Here is a 14643-nt window from a genome sequence, read left to right as displayed (position 1 = left end):
AAAAAACTACTTCAAGAAACCATAAGAGATCTACATAAATGGAAGAACATCCCATGCTCATGGATAGGAAGACTGAACATTGTGAAAATGTCAGTTCTACCTAAAGCAATCTATACATTCAATGCAATCCCAATCCAGATCCCATCAACAAGTGTGAAGGATATGGAAAAACCAATCACTAACTTTATATGGAAAGGAAAGAGACCCCGGATAAGCAAAACACTATTGAAGAAGAAGAACAAAATAGGAGGTCTCACACTGCCGGATCTCAAAACCTACTATACAGCCACAGTAATCAAAACAGCCTGGTATTGGTACAATGACAGACACGTAGACCAATGGAATAGAATTGAGAACCAAGAAATAGATCCATCAACCTATGGTCAGCTGATCTTTGACAAAGGGCTGAAATCCATTAAATGGGGAAGAGAATGTTTGTTTACTAAATGGTGCTGGCAAAACTGGATATCCATTTGCAGAAAAATGAAACATGATCTGTACTTCACAGCATAAACAAAAACAAGCTTCAGATGGATCAAAGACTTAAAGATGAAACCTAAAACTGTAAGAGTTCCTCAAGAAAAAACTAGGGACAAATTTAGGGGCCTAATATATATGGCATAAATAGACTATCAAGCATAACCCAAAATGCACAAACAGCAGAAGATAAATTAGATGACTAGGACTTTCTAAAAATTAAATATTTATGTGCTTCCAAAGACTTTTCCAAAAGAAAACCTACAAATTGGGAAAAAATATTTGGTAATGACATATCTGACAAGGGACTTATCTCTAGAATTTATAGAACACTCCAACACCTCAATAACAAAAAGACAAACAATCCAATTAAAAAATGGGCAGAAGACATGAATAGACATTTCACAAAGGAGGATATTCAAGCGGCCAACAAACATAAGAAGAAATGCTCACGATCATTAGCTATTAGGGAGATGCAAATCAAAACAACAATGAGATACCATCTTGCTCCAGCACTAGTAGCAAAGTTCAACAAGACAGAAAATAACAAATGCTGGCAAGGATGTGGAGAGATTGGGACTCTCATGCACTGCTGGTGGGACTGTAAAATGGTACAACCACTGTGGAAAGCAGTATGATTCCTTAAAAAGTTGAAATTAGAAATACCATTTGACCCAGACATTCCATTACTAGGTATATATCCTAAAGAAGTGAGAGCCATTACAAGAACAGACATATGCATACCCATGTTCATCGCAGCACTATTTACAACAGCCAAAAGATAGAAACAACTTAGGTGGCCATCAACTGAGGAATGGATAACCAAACTATGATACATACACACAATGGAATACTATGCAACGCTAAAGAATATGTAGAATCTGCAAAACACCGCATAACATGGATGAACTTGGAGGACATTCTGCTGAGTGAAATAAGTCAATCACAAAAGGGCAAATATTGTACTAGTCCGTTATTGTGAAAGTCAAGGAAAGGTTTATCTATGGAAGGAAATTTTCTTTGTTGGTTACCAGGGGTGGCAGGGGAGAGGAGGGAACACAGTTAGATAGGTAGAGATAACTATTAATTTGGGTAAAGAGAAGGGCAATGTACCAAATGTGTGTGATCAATATGGTGACACTGAGGAAGAGGAAGAGAGAGAGAGTTACATGGGAGGTACAGTCAACAAAATGAACCCTTTTGCACATACAGCACTGTGTTGTCAGTGCTGGCAAACATGGGTATATGGGTGGATAGATGGATGGATAGGCTTAACTATTAGGTATGTCTATGAAGTGGGGGGTGTACATAAGACCGTGTATAGGGTTGGCAGACAATGGTCCTATAAGTGTATTTGTATGATCTGAATTCCCAGGTGTATAGTAGAGCTGACAAGGTTGTAGTCACTTCCTGGTCACAGCCAGCTAACCAGAGGGACCGAGTAGTTGAAACTGTGGGCTCAGAACCATAGTCACAGGGGACATCAAGCTCAATTGGCATAACATACTACACAAAACATTGCTCTACCTCCTACTTTGGTGAGTAGCAACTGGGATCTTAAAAGCTTTCAAGCAGCCATCTAGATGCAACGATGAGTCTCTCCTCATCCAGAACAAAGAAGAATGAAGAAAACCAAAGATTCATGGAAACAATTAGTCCTAGCGACTGGTACACCATGTGATCCGCAGCCTATATGACTATGAGACCAGAAGAACTAGATGGTGCCTGGCTACCACTGTCAACCACTCGGAGGGGTATCTATGTAGGAGATCCTGGATAGAGTGGGAGAACAACGTGGAACAAAACTCAAAATCATTTTTAAAATAAAAGGGACCAGGTTTGCTGGTCCGAGGAGCCTGGTGGAACCCCTGAGACTATGGCTCCTAGCTGCCCTTCAGGTCTGGAATTGAACCCACACCTGTGGCTTCCAGCCAAACAAAAGACAGGCATATGAGCTGAATATTTACACTAGGTACACTCATTAGAGAGAAGAATCATGGGACAAAGAAGCCTGTTTATACACAAGGAGACAACTCAGGGGGCAGGAGTGTATAGAGGGATGGGCACAGGGAAGGGGTAACTATCAGGAGGAAGTGGGAGGGGAGCTGTTGCATTGTAGTAAATTGTAGTCAATGTCATGAGACAAAGTGTATGTGAACTGCTCTATGGAAAGTGAATATGCTCTGTAAATTTTCACCCCAATCACAATTTAAAAAAAAAAAAAAAGTCTCAGAGCATATGCGCTCAATGTCACCCTGAGCACTGTGATTCAGAACATGGACCTTTGAATCCTGGCCGCCCCGTGTGTGTCTGGCTCATGAACTATGTCTAAAATTGGAATGACAGTAGTCCTAACTCAAAGGGAGTTGTAAGGATTAAATTACTGTGTATATATGTATGTATGCGTATGTGTGTGTGTATGTTTACACCTGGCACATGGTTGCAATACGTGTGTTATTATTATTACCTCACAATTAAACTCCAGATTTTTATTCTTTTATGACAAGCATTGTACGACTGATAATAATACCTTTATGTATTAGGCCTACTAATTTTCCTAAAATATGTGACTCCCAAATATTTCCTAATTTGATCTGCTGTTGTCTGTTGCTGTCAACTTGTTTTCAGCTAATAGCAATGCTGTGTAACAGAGAAGTGCTTCTCATTGGGTTTTCGTGGTTATAATCTTTATGGAAGCAGATTGGCAGGGCTTTTTCTCCTGTGGAACCCTTGGTGAGTACCACCAAACCTTTGGTTAGCAACTGAGCACTTAATCTTTTAAGCTACTAAACTAAAAAAACTGAAAATCTCTGATGACATAGTGCCTAAGGCATTTGACTGCTAACCAGAAGGCTGCCAGTTCAAACCCACCAGCCACGCCGTGGAAGGAAGACTGAGCAATCTACTTCCATAAAGATTTATCATCTCGGAAACTCAAAGGGGGTTGCTGATCGTCATAATCAACTTGACAGAAGTGACTTAAGCTACCATGGCTCCTTAATTTGACATACAAATAATAAAAATTAAGAAACAAAAGGAGTCCTTGGGTGGTGCCAATGGTTAAGAGCTTACCTACTAAGCAAAAGGCTGGTGGTCTGAATCTACCCAGAGGCAGCTTGGAAGAAAGGCCTGGCAATCTACTTCTAAAAGATCACAGCCATTGAAAAGCCCATGGAGCACAGTTCTACACTCACACACGTGGGGCAGCCACAAGTGGGAACTGACTCTACAGCAATTTGTTTAATCTACAAAAGGCAGAAATGTTTTGGTCCCAAATGACAAAAATGAAACTCAATCTCTGGAGCAAATGACACTGTGAAAATGAAAGCTTCTCTCAATACAAGAACATAAGAGTGAAATCTAAAACAAACAAAAATTATCACTTAGTCACTCCAGCAATCTTTGAGAATAAAAACATATATGGTCTCAACCCCCAAACATTCCAAAGAGAGTGGAGACCGAACAAAAGAAAGGGAGCACAGGAAGATCGTGTACGACAAGCACAGAATCGTCCCTGTAAAGTCGCGCCAGTGCGACTGTTGTTTCCTACCACAAATAATTTTATATGCACTTTCCTGAGATGCCAAGAAGCTCTGGTGGTGCAGTGGTTAAGGCATTCAGCTGCTAACCAAAATGTCAGCAGTTTGAACTCACCAGCCACTCACTCCAGAGGGGAAAGATGAGACAGTCTGCTTTCATAAAGATTTACAGCCTTGGAAACCCTATGGGGCAGTTCTACTCTGTCCTACAGAGTTGCTATGAGTCGAAATCAACTCATTAGCAACAGCTTTACAGGTTTGGGACCTTGATCACAAACCTGCCAGGATTTCAGAGTCATTTATGACAGGGAACTTTGTCCACTTGCCCTTATCTGAACCACACTCAGTGTAGCTGGTTTCTTCATTGTCGATGGCTGAGGCCATCACGGAGGTGCTTGCATAGATAATAGAGCACTGACAAACTAATTAAAAGAATACTGAAATCTAAGCCAGGAAGGGTAGTTGCTGAGACTCCATCCTTATGGCAAGCGGTGACTGGCATTCCACTGAAAATAAGCCAATCAAACAAACTCACTTTGCCTTTCTCTCTCCCATAACATACTTTTCAAGTAAACATTTACACCCAATGCTCTTTTCTAGGTGGAAAGAAGTCATATTTCAAAAGATTTTAAATTGTGAATAAATTCAAAACTCACCATTGCAAATGTACTGACAGTTGGTTTCTTTTCTTTCTTGTCATCTTTTTTACTGAAAAATATAGCAATTAAATTACATCAAATTTTAAAAATTATACAAATTCTTAAAATTACCAAAATAATAGAGCTTATATTTAATGACGAGGACAAAAAACATATAAGATATTATACAGTCAAAAGTAGATTAATAATTTATGAACTTTAGTATGTTTACATATATCTTAGAAATTTATTTATGTGGTTATCACTGGGGGTTGGGATTTCTACCAACTTGTTTTCTTCCCATGCCTTTGACATTTCCTAACTTTTACACACATACATTTTCCAAATATAAAAAATACATATTAAAAACAGAATTGCCTGTTTTCTTCCAATTCAAAAGTCATCCATGTTCTCCAGAATTCATCCCCTAAATTATTATGGAAGTAATTCTAGTAGTGGGAGCTCTGGTAGCATAGTGCCTAAGGCACTTGACTGCTAACCAGAAGGCTGGTGGTTCAAACCCACCAGCCACTCCTTGGAAGGAAGATGAGGCAATCTACTTCCATAGTGACACTGCCTCGGCAACCCAAGGAGGGGTTGCTATGAGTCAGGTCCGACTCGACGGCACATAACAACAACAACCATTCTAGTAGTAGATATTCTATCTATCCACTACCTAGATATTATCCATAACCACTGCCTTCACTAATGGAGACTAGTGGCAACCAGATGTTATGCCAAAAGCAAAGCCATTAAATCACTCTCTGTGAGCAAATCTAATTTTGAAAGGGTGTTTAGAGCTTTAAATAAACCATTGCGTCAATAAATGCAATCTAGAATAGCTATGACTGAAAAAGATGTTTTGTAAGCTGTCAAAAAGCTGTCCTCAGGCATAAGGTCAACTATTATTCTGAGCCCAGATTCAAATGAAGCTAACTCTGGAATCCATGTTTTCCACTATATGTTACTGCAACCATAAACAAAGTAGCCTCTTCATTTATATTTTCATGTGCATAAAAGATAGCCTATTTCAGAGAAGAATCAGTTTTACACAGATTTTTAACATCCAAAAGGAAATCCAACTTTTTCGTTATTCTTTATTCTATGAGAGGTCAGTAGAGGTGAAGAGACTTTTAAAGAAAAAAATATCCAGAGGTTACCCATATTTGGCTTTGGACTGATCTTAGACGGACATAAACACACACAAAATACACAAACATAACTCTAGGTTTGGTCCCACCCTGTTCCCAGCAAAAGCATGGATTCAGTATCCCTGGAACCAGGATGAGAGGAGAAAAACAGCCATAAGTAACTCAGTTTTAGCTCTAAGCTCTTTCTTAACTTTTCATTTCTCTGAAACTGCTGCTACCGTGGGAAGTTAACAATGTTCCCACGCTGGCTAAGTAAGCACTTCCCACTCACGATTTCCTTTAATCTTTTAAACAACTCTGAGGCAGGCACATATTTGTCCTTTTATAGAATAAAAAAATGCAGGTAAGAAAGGTTAACTAACTTGTCCAATGTCAAACAGCTAGAACAAAGCTAAGATTTCAACAGGGGCCCAAGCACAAATTCTGTCCCCTGACCTTGAAGCTATCCTCAGGCTTTTGTGATACAGCACTGTAAGGGACTGCAGTTCCACACCAACTCTCACCCTCCCTTCAAGGTCACTCACCCCCATCAGCTTGTAGCAAGGCAAATGGCTCAAACATTTACAAAGACAGATATTCCACATGGTACTATTAACCCAGGATTATATACTTCTTAGTCAAGCCACATGCTTCTTTAACATCCCATGTTAGTTACAGCTTTGAGAATAGATTACAACCCACGGTGATGTGCGAAGTTTAATGCTTAACAAATATTTAGCTAAACTCTTAAATACTTAACTAAAAATACCCTCTAGTTTGGAGAGAAGTCATCATAAGAACCAATAATACAGTGAAGATATGTGCAAGCTTTTACTACTTTCTTTACATCTTATTCCACATACCTTCCATACTTCTTACTTCAAACATCTATTTATATCTTTAAGCTACCAAGTTTGAAAAAAGTTAAGTTAAAAACAAAAACAGGAATATCCACCTTCTATCCCAAAGGCTTTCTTCTCTGTTTTATATGAAAAATTTTTATTCTGAGAAATTTCAAATAAACAAAAAAGGAGAAAGAAGATGATAACTAACATTCATGTCTAATTCACATAGATTTAACAATAGTTAACATTTTGGCCCTATTTTCTTTATCTACATAAGCAAGCATATATTATCATAATTGTTACTATTTTCTGAATTGTTAGAAAGTAACTGGAAAGCATAATGACACTGCACACATTCTCTTACCATCATCACATCTAAGAAAACCAAAAGCAATTCATTATCATCTCGTATGTCAAAAATTTTCCAACATTGTTTCTTACAGGTTTTTTCTTTTTGAACTCTGATACAATCAAGGTTCACGAATCACACTTGGGGTTATGTCTCTTTACTCTGTTTTAGTCTAGAAGTCCCCCAGCTTCTCTGCTTTGTGCTTGTTTTTTGTTTTGCTTTGTTTATAACAACTTTTTTTTTTTTTAAAGACATCACAACAGTCATCTTAGAGAATGAATTTTCTGCATCTTGGATTTGCCTCTTTCTTAACGCATCATTTAACTTCTCCCTCCACTCCCTGTACTTGGTACAAATTGACAATTAGGTTAAGAGCTGTGCTGTTCAATAGAGTAGCTATTAGCTACATGTGGCTATTAAACCCTTGAAATGTCACTAATCCAAATTAAGATATGCAGTGTGTGTAAAATATACACCAGATCTGAAGAATCAGTATGAAAAACAGAATGCAAAATACCTCATTAGTAATCATTTATACCAATCACATACTGAAATGATAGAATTTTGGATATATTGGCTCTCATTTTATACATTTTTAAATCCAATTTCATTGTTTTAAAGTTGCTACTAGATTATTTATAATTATAAAGTGGTTCACATTATATTTCTATTGGACAGCTCCAATTTCCAGGTTTAGGTGCACTCAAACTAAATGTTTTTGCAAAAATTCTCTCTATAAGGTACATAGTATAGTTTTTGTTGTGTGCTGTCAAGTCGGCCCCGACTCACAGAGACCCCTCCATGGGCTGCCGAGGCAATATCACTATGGAAGTAGATTGCCCAACCTTTCTTCTGAGGAATGGCTGGTGGGTTTGAACCGCCAGCCTTCTGGTTAGCAGTCAAGTGCCTTAGGCACTATGCTACCAGAGCTCCTGTACATAGTATTATGTACCTCAAATTGGATACATGATGAGTCAATTAACGTTAGGTTAAGTATAGTGCCTAAGGCACTTGACTGCTAACCAGAGGGTGGCGGTTCTAAAGCAACCACTCCTCAGAAGGAATATTGAGCAATCTACTTCCACAGTGGTACTGCCTCGGCAACCCATGGAGGGGTCGCTATGAGTCGAGTCTGACTGGACAGCACACAACAACAACAACTGTGGGTAGGTGATGCCAGGTCTAACCACTTGGTGCTCACTATAAAATTTCACTGTTGTAAAATGCATATTTTCCTTTCTATCATTAGTAAAGATTTTAGGACAAGTCCTTGCATACAACCTTATACTGAATGGCTTAGCAGTATCCATTGATTATCCTTGCCTGAACCAGTCATAACTCTGCACGCTCCAAAATAGTAGCTGGCATTTTTTTTTTTTTTTTTTTCTGTAGAGAAAGTTCCTTTTTATTTTCTCTACCTCTTACACCCTCTTTCTGACTCCTTCCTTCCCTCTATTAAGGATTCAGGGATTGTACTATTTTCAATGTTTCACAATTAATTATAGTCATTAGTATTTTTGAAAGTTCAAAATCTTCCAGTCTCGGTCAAACTAAGAAATGTCTCAGATTAGTTTTTCATGCTGAAAATGTCCCAGACTTTAAAGCTAGCCCCTGTGAACTTTTGACAACTCCATTTGAAACCTCCACTTCCTTTTCTGGTACCCCAAGAGAACCCAGGCTCACTTTGTATTTTCCCTGCCCAAGACCTACATGGAGTTAGCCATTTCTCTATGTGGCTCCGGTTCTATTTAGTGACAAGTGGTAAACTACAAACAAGATCTGAGCACTACACACTAAGTGAGCTCACTGCTAACGTCCCTTTCTGTGGACAGAATACAACTATTACAAAACCTAAGTTCATATTGAAGTTTCCAATTCAAATTGACCATTACTTTTTTAAACCTTATTTGTATTTCCTTTCTCTTACACTGAGAATTTTGGTTTATACTAATATTCATATATTACTAATTTATTTTATCTTACAGTTTACTACTGACAATGAAGCTACTGACTGAAGTTTCATAATTCCTGTATGGATCACAACACAACAATCATTTCCCTTTATGGTTACATTACCCAAGTCCAGGATAATCTTACAGCAGTTTCACCTGTCCCTGCTTGGTACTGGTAGCCAAACAATTTAGTTCCCAATCTTCCCTTTGCAGGATTTCTTCTACAAGGTCAGCTATTAATTGCCCGTTTAAAAAATTAATTAATTAATTTAACACCTATATGTAGTTTTGCCCTTCTGCCCCATGTGCCATCCATAAACATGCAGTGTTTATGTCGCCGTTTTACCAGAATCAAGAGGCTGGACGACCTCTTCAGTAACTCAAAGACAGCAGAGCACAAGTAGACAGTGGAGACGCATGGGCGTTCGACACTGCTTATAAAGCAAGTTACAAAACATAGAAAAGGATGAGTATTAGCCTGTCTGGGGCCAGAAAGCTACAGGAAAACCTCACCGAGGAAGGATGCACTCCGCTGTGCTTAACTCAGCCACCAAACTCCTGCTCTAAGTAGCGCAACCTCCTCCTAAGGCTGACTCGCTTATTTTTTTAATTTTTATTTTATTTTTTAACAATAAGATTAAAAATGAGATTTTTCAAGAAGCTAGAAACAAATCTGCCACATCTCTCAAGTCATGTAAACTATGGAAGTGAAACAACCTGGTTTCCTTTATGTGTCCAGTTTCAAGTTCTCAGCTTTTCTGTTGCGGTCCCCTTCAGCATCCCTCGGGTCCTGGGGAGAAACCACAGACCTTTAACCAAACGGGTGGCTCGCAGGAGCCAAAGGCAAGACCGGTCTTTACTCCCCTACAAAGCAGGGCAAGCAGGAAGCGGCGGAGAGCAGGAAGCCACAGCGGCGCTGCCGTGGTGCTCCAGCTGCTGCGACCCCGATGAGCTCCCTGTAGGGAAGCCCGCGCGGGGCCTCCGGCCTCTCGGTGCAGCCAAAGTTGGAGAGCGGCGGCGCGCGCCGCGGGCGATGTTTCCACCGTCCACCAGCCGGCTGGCTCCCAGGCGGGTTCTCGCGCGGTCCTGGCTCTGAGACATCTGCGGAGCACGACCCAAATTCGCGTGGCTAGCGGCTAACACTGTGGGAGGAGGGTGCTCTAGAAGCTCCGGGAGGAACCCTGGGTCTCAGCCATTTGACACTCCTGGACTTGCTGTGGGTAATCTAACCCCTAGAAGCCCTTCTCTCCGTGGCACCACGCTCAGGAAGTTGGATAACCAGACCCTTTCTGGGAACAGCCCAATCTCTCCCCAGCCTTGCGCGCCCCTACCTCGGGCTTTCCCTCAGAATGTCCACCACGACGTGGGTTTGGGGAGAAAAGAAAAGACTTCAATTTTAGCGGAAAGATCCGGCGGATACGAAGGTCAGCTTCTTCGCGAAATGGAGTGAGGCGAGCGCGGTGGGAAGGGGGTGGTGCGTAGCCAACAACCTGGCTCTGCCCTGCCCATCCTATCAGCCTGACTATCCTGGATTGGTCCTGACCCTCTTGGTTGAGACTTGCAAGAGAAGTTACGAAACAGGTTGGAGATCCGAGAGGGATGTCCTAGTTTCCCTTCCCTCTCAGCAACATTCATCAGCTGGCTTTTATTGATATCTTCAGAGACACACAGGCAAACAGGGACCTATCTCTACATGTCCACATAAGGTCTCCCATCCATAGACCTGTGGGCAGATAGGTAAATAACTAGGTAGGTAGGTAGATTAGATAGATATAGGTTGATACCTACTTAGAAAGAATTGGTTCCCTGAGCTTTGAGTGGTTAAGGGAAATCTCTGGCTAGATATCTAATACAGTTAATGAAACCACCCTTTTTGTAATTAATGACTTTATGGTGAATTGCTTGATGTGGTCCTTTTAGCCGTTGTCCTCCATTCTGTGATGTATTGTAAATCCTATTATCCATGCCTGTTTGGGGTGGTGTGGTAGTTAAGGTCAGGTATCAACTTAGCTGGGCAGCTGGACCAGCAATCGTTCCCTATAATGACTGGCATTCTATAATGACTGGCAATCCGGCTCAGTGATGGGATTTGCCTTGAGCTGCTGATTGTTAAAGCCATCCACTTAGGTTATTTCTGTTGGGGCAACACAGGTGGAATGTATCTTGAGTCCTGCCTTGCTGGAGGGTATAATTCAAATCACCACCCTTAGTTTCCCTGAGGGTATACCTACAAATCTCCTGGGAAGGTTCTCCCTCCTCTTGCTCTGGTTTTGTGTTTTGACTCATCCTCATCTCCCCCCTGGATTTGGGACAGCTGCCATCATCTGATCTGCTGATCGAGGTTCATCAAACCCCGAGAATTGGGAGGATCCTCCAGACCCACTCACGGACCTGGGACTCCCCCGCCTGCCAGCCTCCACCACTACTACGTGAGACGATCCCTTGGGTGTCCTTGAGGCGTTACAGAGATACAGAACCCTAAGACGGGGGAAATTACTGGGAGGAGGAGGAAGAGTTAATGTCTGAAATGATGAAGTGGCACGGTAGTTTGGACATTTGGGACATCTTTAACCTCTGCCTCATGGGGACTGGCCTTGTGCTGATCTTTCTGAGAGAAATTGTTCAGAGTTAAACTTCCATTCCTAAGAGCGCCTATAAAAAGATTTTTCTACAAACTTCTTTCTTTAGAATGACAGTTTCCAAGATATATCAGTCCATCTTTTATTTGATGATAAATAGTAGGAAATAAAAAGAAAGAAGTTTGAAGAGGTAAATTTCAATACAAAATAATGTGTCCCTTTGAACCAGCATTTCAGGGTAGACCTTTTTTAAAATAAATTAATAAGATCTTTCAAAATTTTAGCCATAGCATTGATGCTTATATATTCACAAAGAAATTTCAACACTTTTACATTTTCATCTAGATTTTTTTAAAAATAGCATATTTTATCATATTAGTTTTAATTTCCTTTCATATTTACTATTATCATTTTCTATTTTTTCTTGTCCACCTAATTTCTTTAAATTGATGGACTGTAAGTGCAGTCTTCACAATTCAAATTCATAAAGCAGTGTTAACTCACATAAAAGCTTTAAGCAGTTAAAAATATAGGGAAAATTGCTGTTTTTGTAACCTTTAGTCTGCATTCTCTGATTTATACATGTTGCTTCTCAGTTTGCTTTTTATTTTTTTCTGCATACTGCATAGTCTAGTTTCTGCATAAACTAGTTTCCCTACTTTCTGTTAATAAAACCAAACTCAGTGCCTTCAAGTCAGATCCTACTCATAGCAACCACTCTTTGGGTTTCCAAGGCAGTGCTACTACTGAAGTAGATTGCCCAATCTTCCTTCCGAGAAGTGGCTGGTGGGTTTGAACCACCAGCCTTCTGGTTAACACTCAAATGCCTTAGGCACTATGCCACCTGAGTTCCTGCTTTCTTTAAATAAGTCATGTTTAAAAGTCGTACTTTTCTTTCCATCTTTTACTCCAAATTTTTCTTGCCTCAATTTGTTTTTCTTAGCCATACAATCAGGTTGTTTTTCTTTATAAATTGTTAGACTTTCTAACAAGTTATTAATTTTCTCCAAGTTTTAACTGGATATATTGGTTTTCTGCCCGAAGGCTTAACACCAGCTTTGTGGTCCACTTGGGGAAAATGTATAAGCTTTTATCTTCATCATATGCATTATAATCTTATTTAGCCAAAACAAGGCAAGGAGCTGACTGTGGAACAGACCACTTGCTCATATGCAAGTTCAAGTTGAAGCTGAAGACAATTAAAAGAAGTTAACAAGAGCCAAAACATGACTTTGATTATATCCCACCTGAATTTAGAGACCATCTAAAGAATAGGATACATTGAACATCAATGACTGAAAACCAGATGAGTTGTGGGATGACATTAAGAACATCATACGTGAAGAAAGCAAAAGGTCATTGAAAGGACAGGAAATGAAACAGAGCAAAATGCATGTCAGAAGAGACTCTGAAACTTGCTCTTGAATGGGGAGTAGCTAAAGCAAAGGGAAGAAATGCTGAGATAAAAGAGCTGAACAGAAGATTTCAATAGGCAGCTCTACAAGATAAAGTCAATAATTATCATGAAATGTGCAAAGACCTGGAGTTAGAAAAACAAAAGGGAAGAACAAGGTCAGCATTTCTCAAGCTGAAAGAACTGAAGAAAAAATTCAGGCCTCGAGTTTATATTGAAGGATTCTATGGGCAAAATATTGAATGATGCAGGAAGCATCACAAGAAGATGGAAGGAATAAACAGAGTCACTGTACAAAAAAGAATTCGTTGAAATTCAGCTATTTCAGGAGGTAGCATATGATCAAGAACCGATGGTTCTGAACGAAGAAGTCCAAGCTGCACTGGAGGAACTGGTGAAAAACAAGGCTTTAGGAATTCACAGAATATCCATTGGATGTTTCAACAAACGGATTCCACGCTGGAGTCACTTACTTGCCTATGCCAATTAATTTGGAAGACAGCTACCTAGCCAACTGATTGGAAGAGATCTATATGTGTGCCCATACCAAAGAATGATGATCGAACAGAATGTGGAAATTATAGAATATCATGCACAAGTAAAATTTTGGTGAAGATACTTCAGAAACTCTTAAAGCAGCATATTGACAGAGCAAATTGCATCCAGAAATGCAAGCTGTTTTCAGAAGAGGATGTGGAATGACAGGTATCATTGCTGATGTCAGATGGATCTTAGCTGAAAGAAAAGAATATTGGAAAGGTGTTTATTTGTGTTTTATTAACTATGCAAAAGCATTTGACTGTGTAGATCATAACAAATGATGGTTAACATTGTGAAGAATTGGAATTCCAGAACACTTAATTGTGCTTTTGAGGAACTTGTACATAGACCAGGAAATAGTCATTCTAACAGAACAAGGGGATACTAGGTGGTTTATAATCATGAAGGGTTTGCATCAGAGCTGTATCCTTTCATCAAACTTATTCAGTCTGTATGCTGAGCAAATGATCTTGGAAACTGGACTATATGAAGAAGAATGTGGCATCAAGATTGGAGGAAGACTATAACAACCTGTGATATGCAGATGGCACAACCTCACTTGCTAAAAGTGAAGATGATTTGCAACACTTACTGATGAAGATTACACGTTAACATAAAGAAAATGAAAATCCTCAAAACTGGACCAATAAGTAGCATCATGATAAATGAAGAAAAGATTGAAGTTGTCAAAGATTTCATTTTACTTGGATCCACAATCAACACTGATGGAAGCAATAGTCAATAAATCAGACAACATATTGCACTGGTCAAATCTGTTGCAAAAGACCTCTTTGAAGTGTTGAAGAGCAAAGATGTTACTTTGAAGATTAAGGTGCACCTAACCCAAGCCACATATGGATGTGAAAGCAATGAATAAGGAAGACTGAAGAAGAGTTGATGCTCTTGAATTGCAGTGTTGGTGAAGGATACTGTATTACCATTGACTGCCAGAAGAACAAACAAATGTCTTGATAGAAGTACAGCCAGAATGTTCCTTACAAGTGAGGAGCTGAGACTTCATCTCACATACTTTGGAAATGTTATCAGAAGAGACCAGTCCCTGGAGAAGTACATCATGCTTGGTAAAGTAGAGGGTCAGCATGAAAAAGGAAGACCCACAATGAGATGGGTTGACACAGTGGCTACAAAAATGGGCTCAAACTCAGTAATGACTGTTAGG

The sequence above is a fragment of the Orycteropus afer genome, unplaced genomic scaffold, assembly GCF_000298275.1.
Source record: "Orycteropus afer afer isolate SDZICR_OR568_19922 unplaced genomic scaffold, OryAfe1.0 scaffold00063, whole genome shotgun sequence".
NCBI lineage: Eukaryota > Metazoa > Chordata > Mammalia > Tubulidentata > Orycteropodidae > Orycteropus > Orycteropus afer.
Note: the sequence above shows the minus strand (reverse complement) of the source record.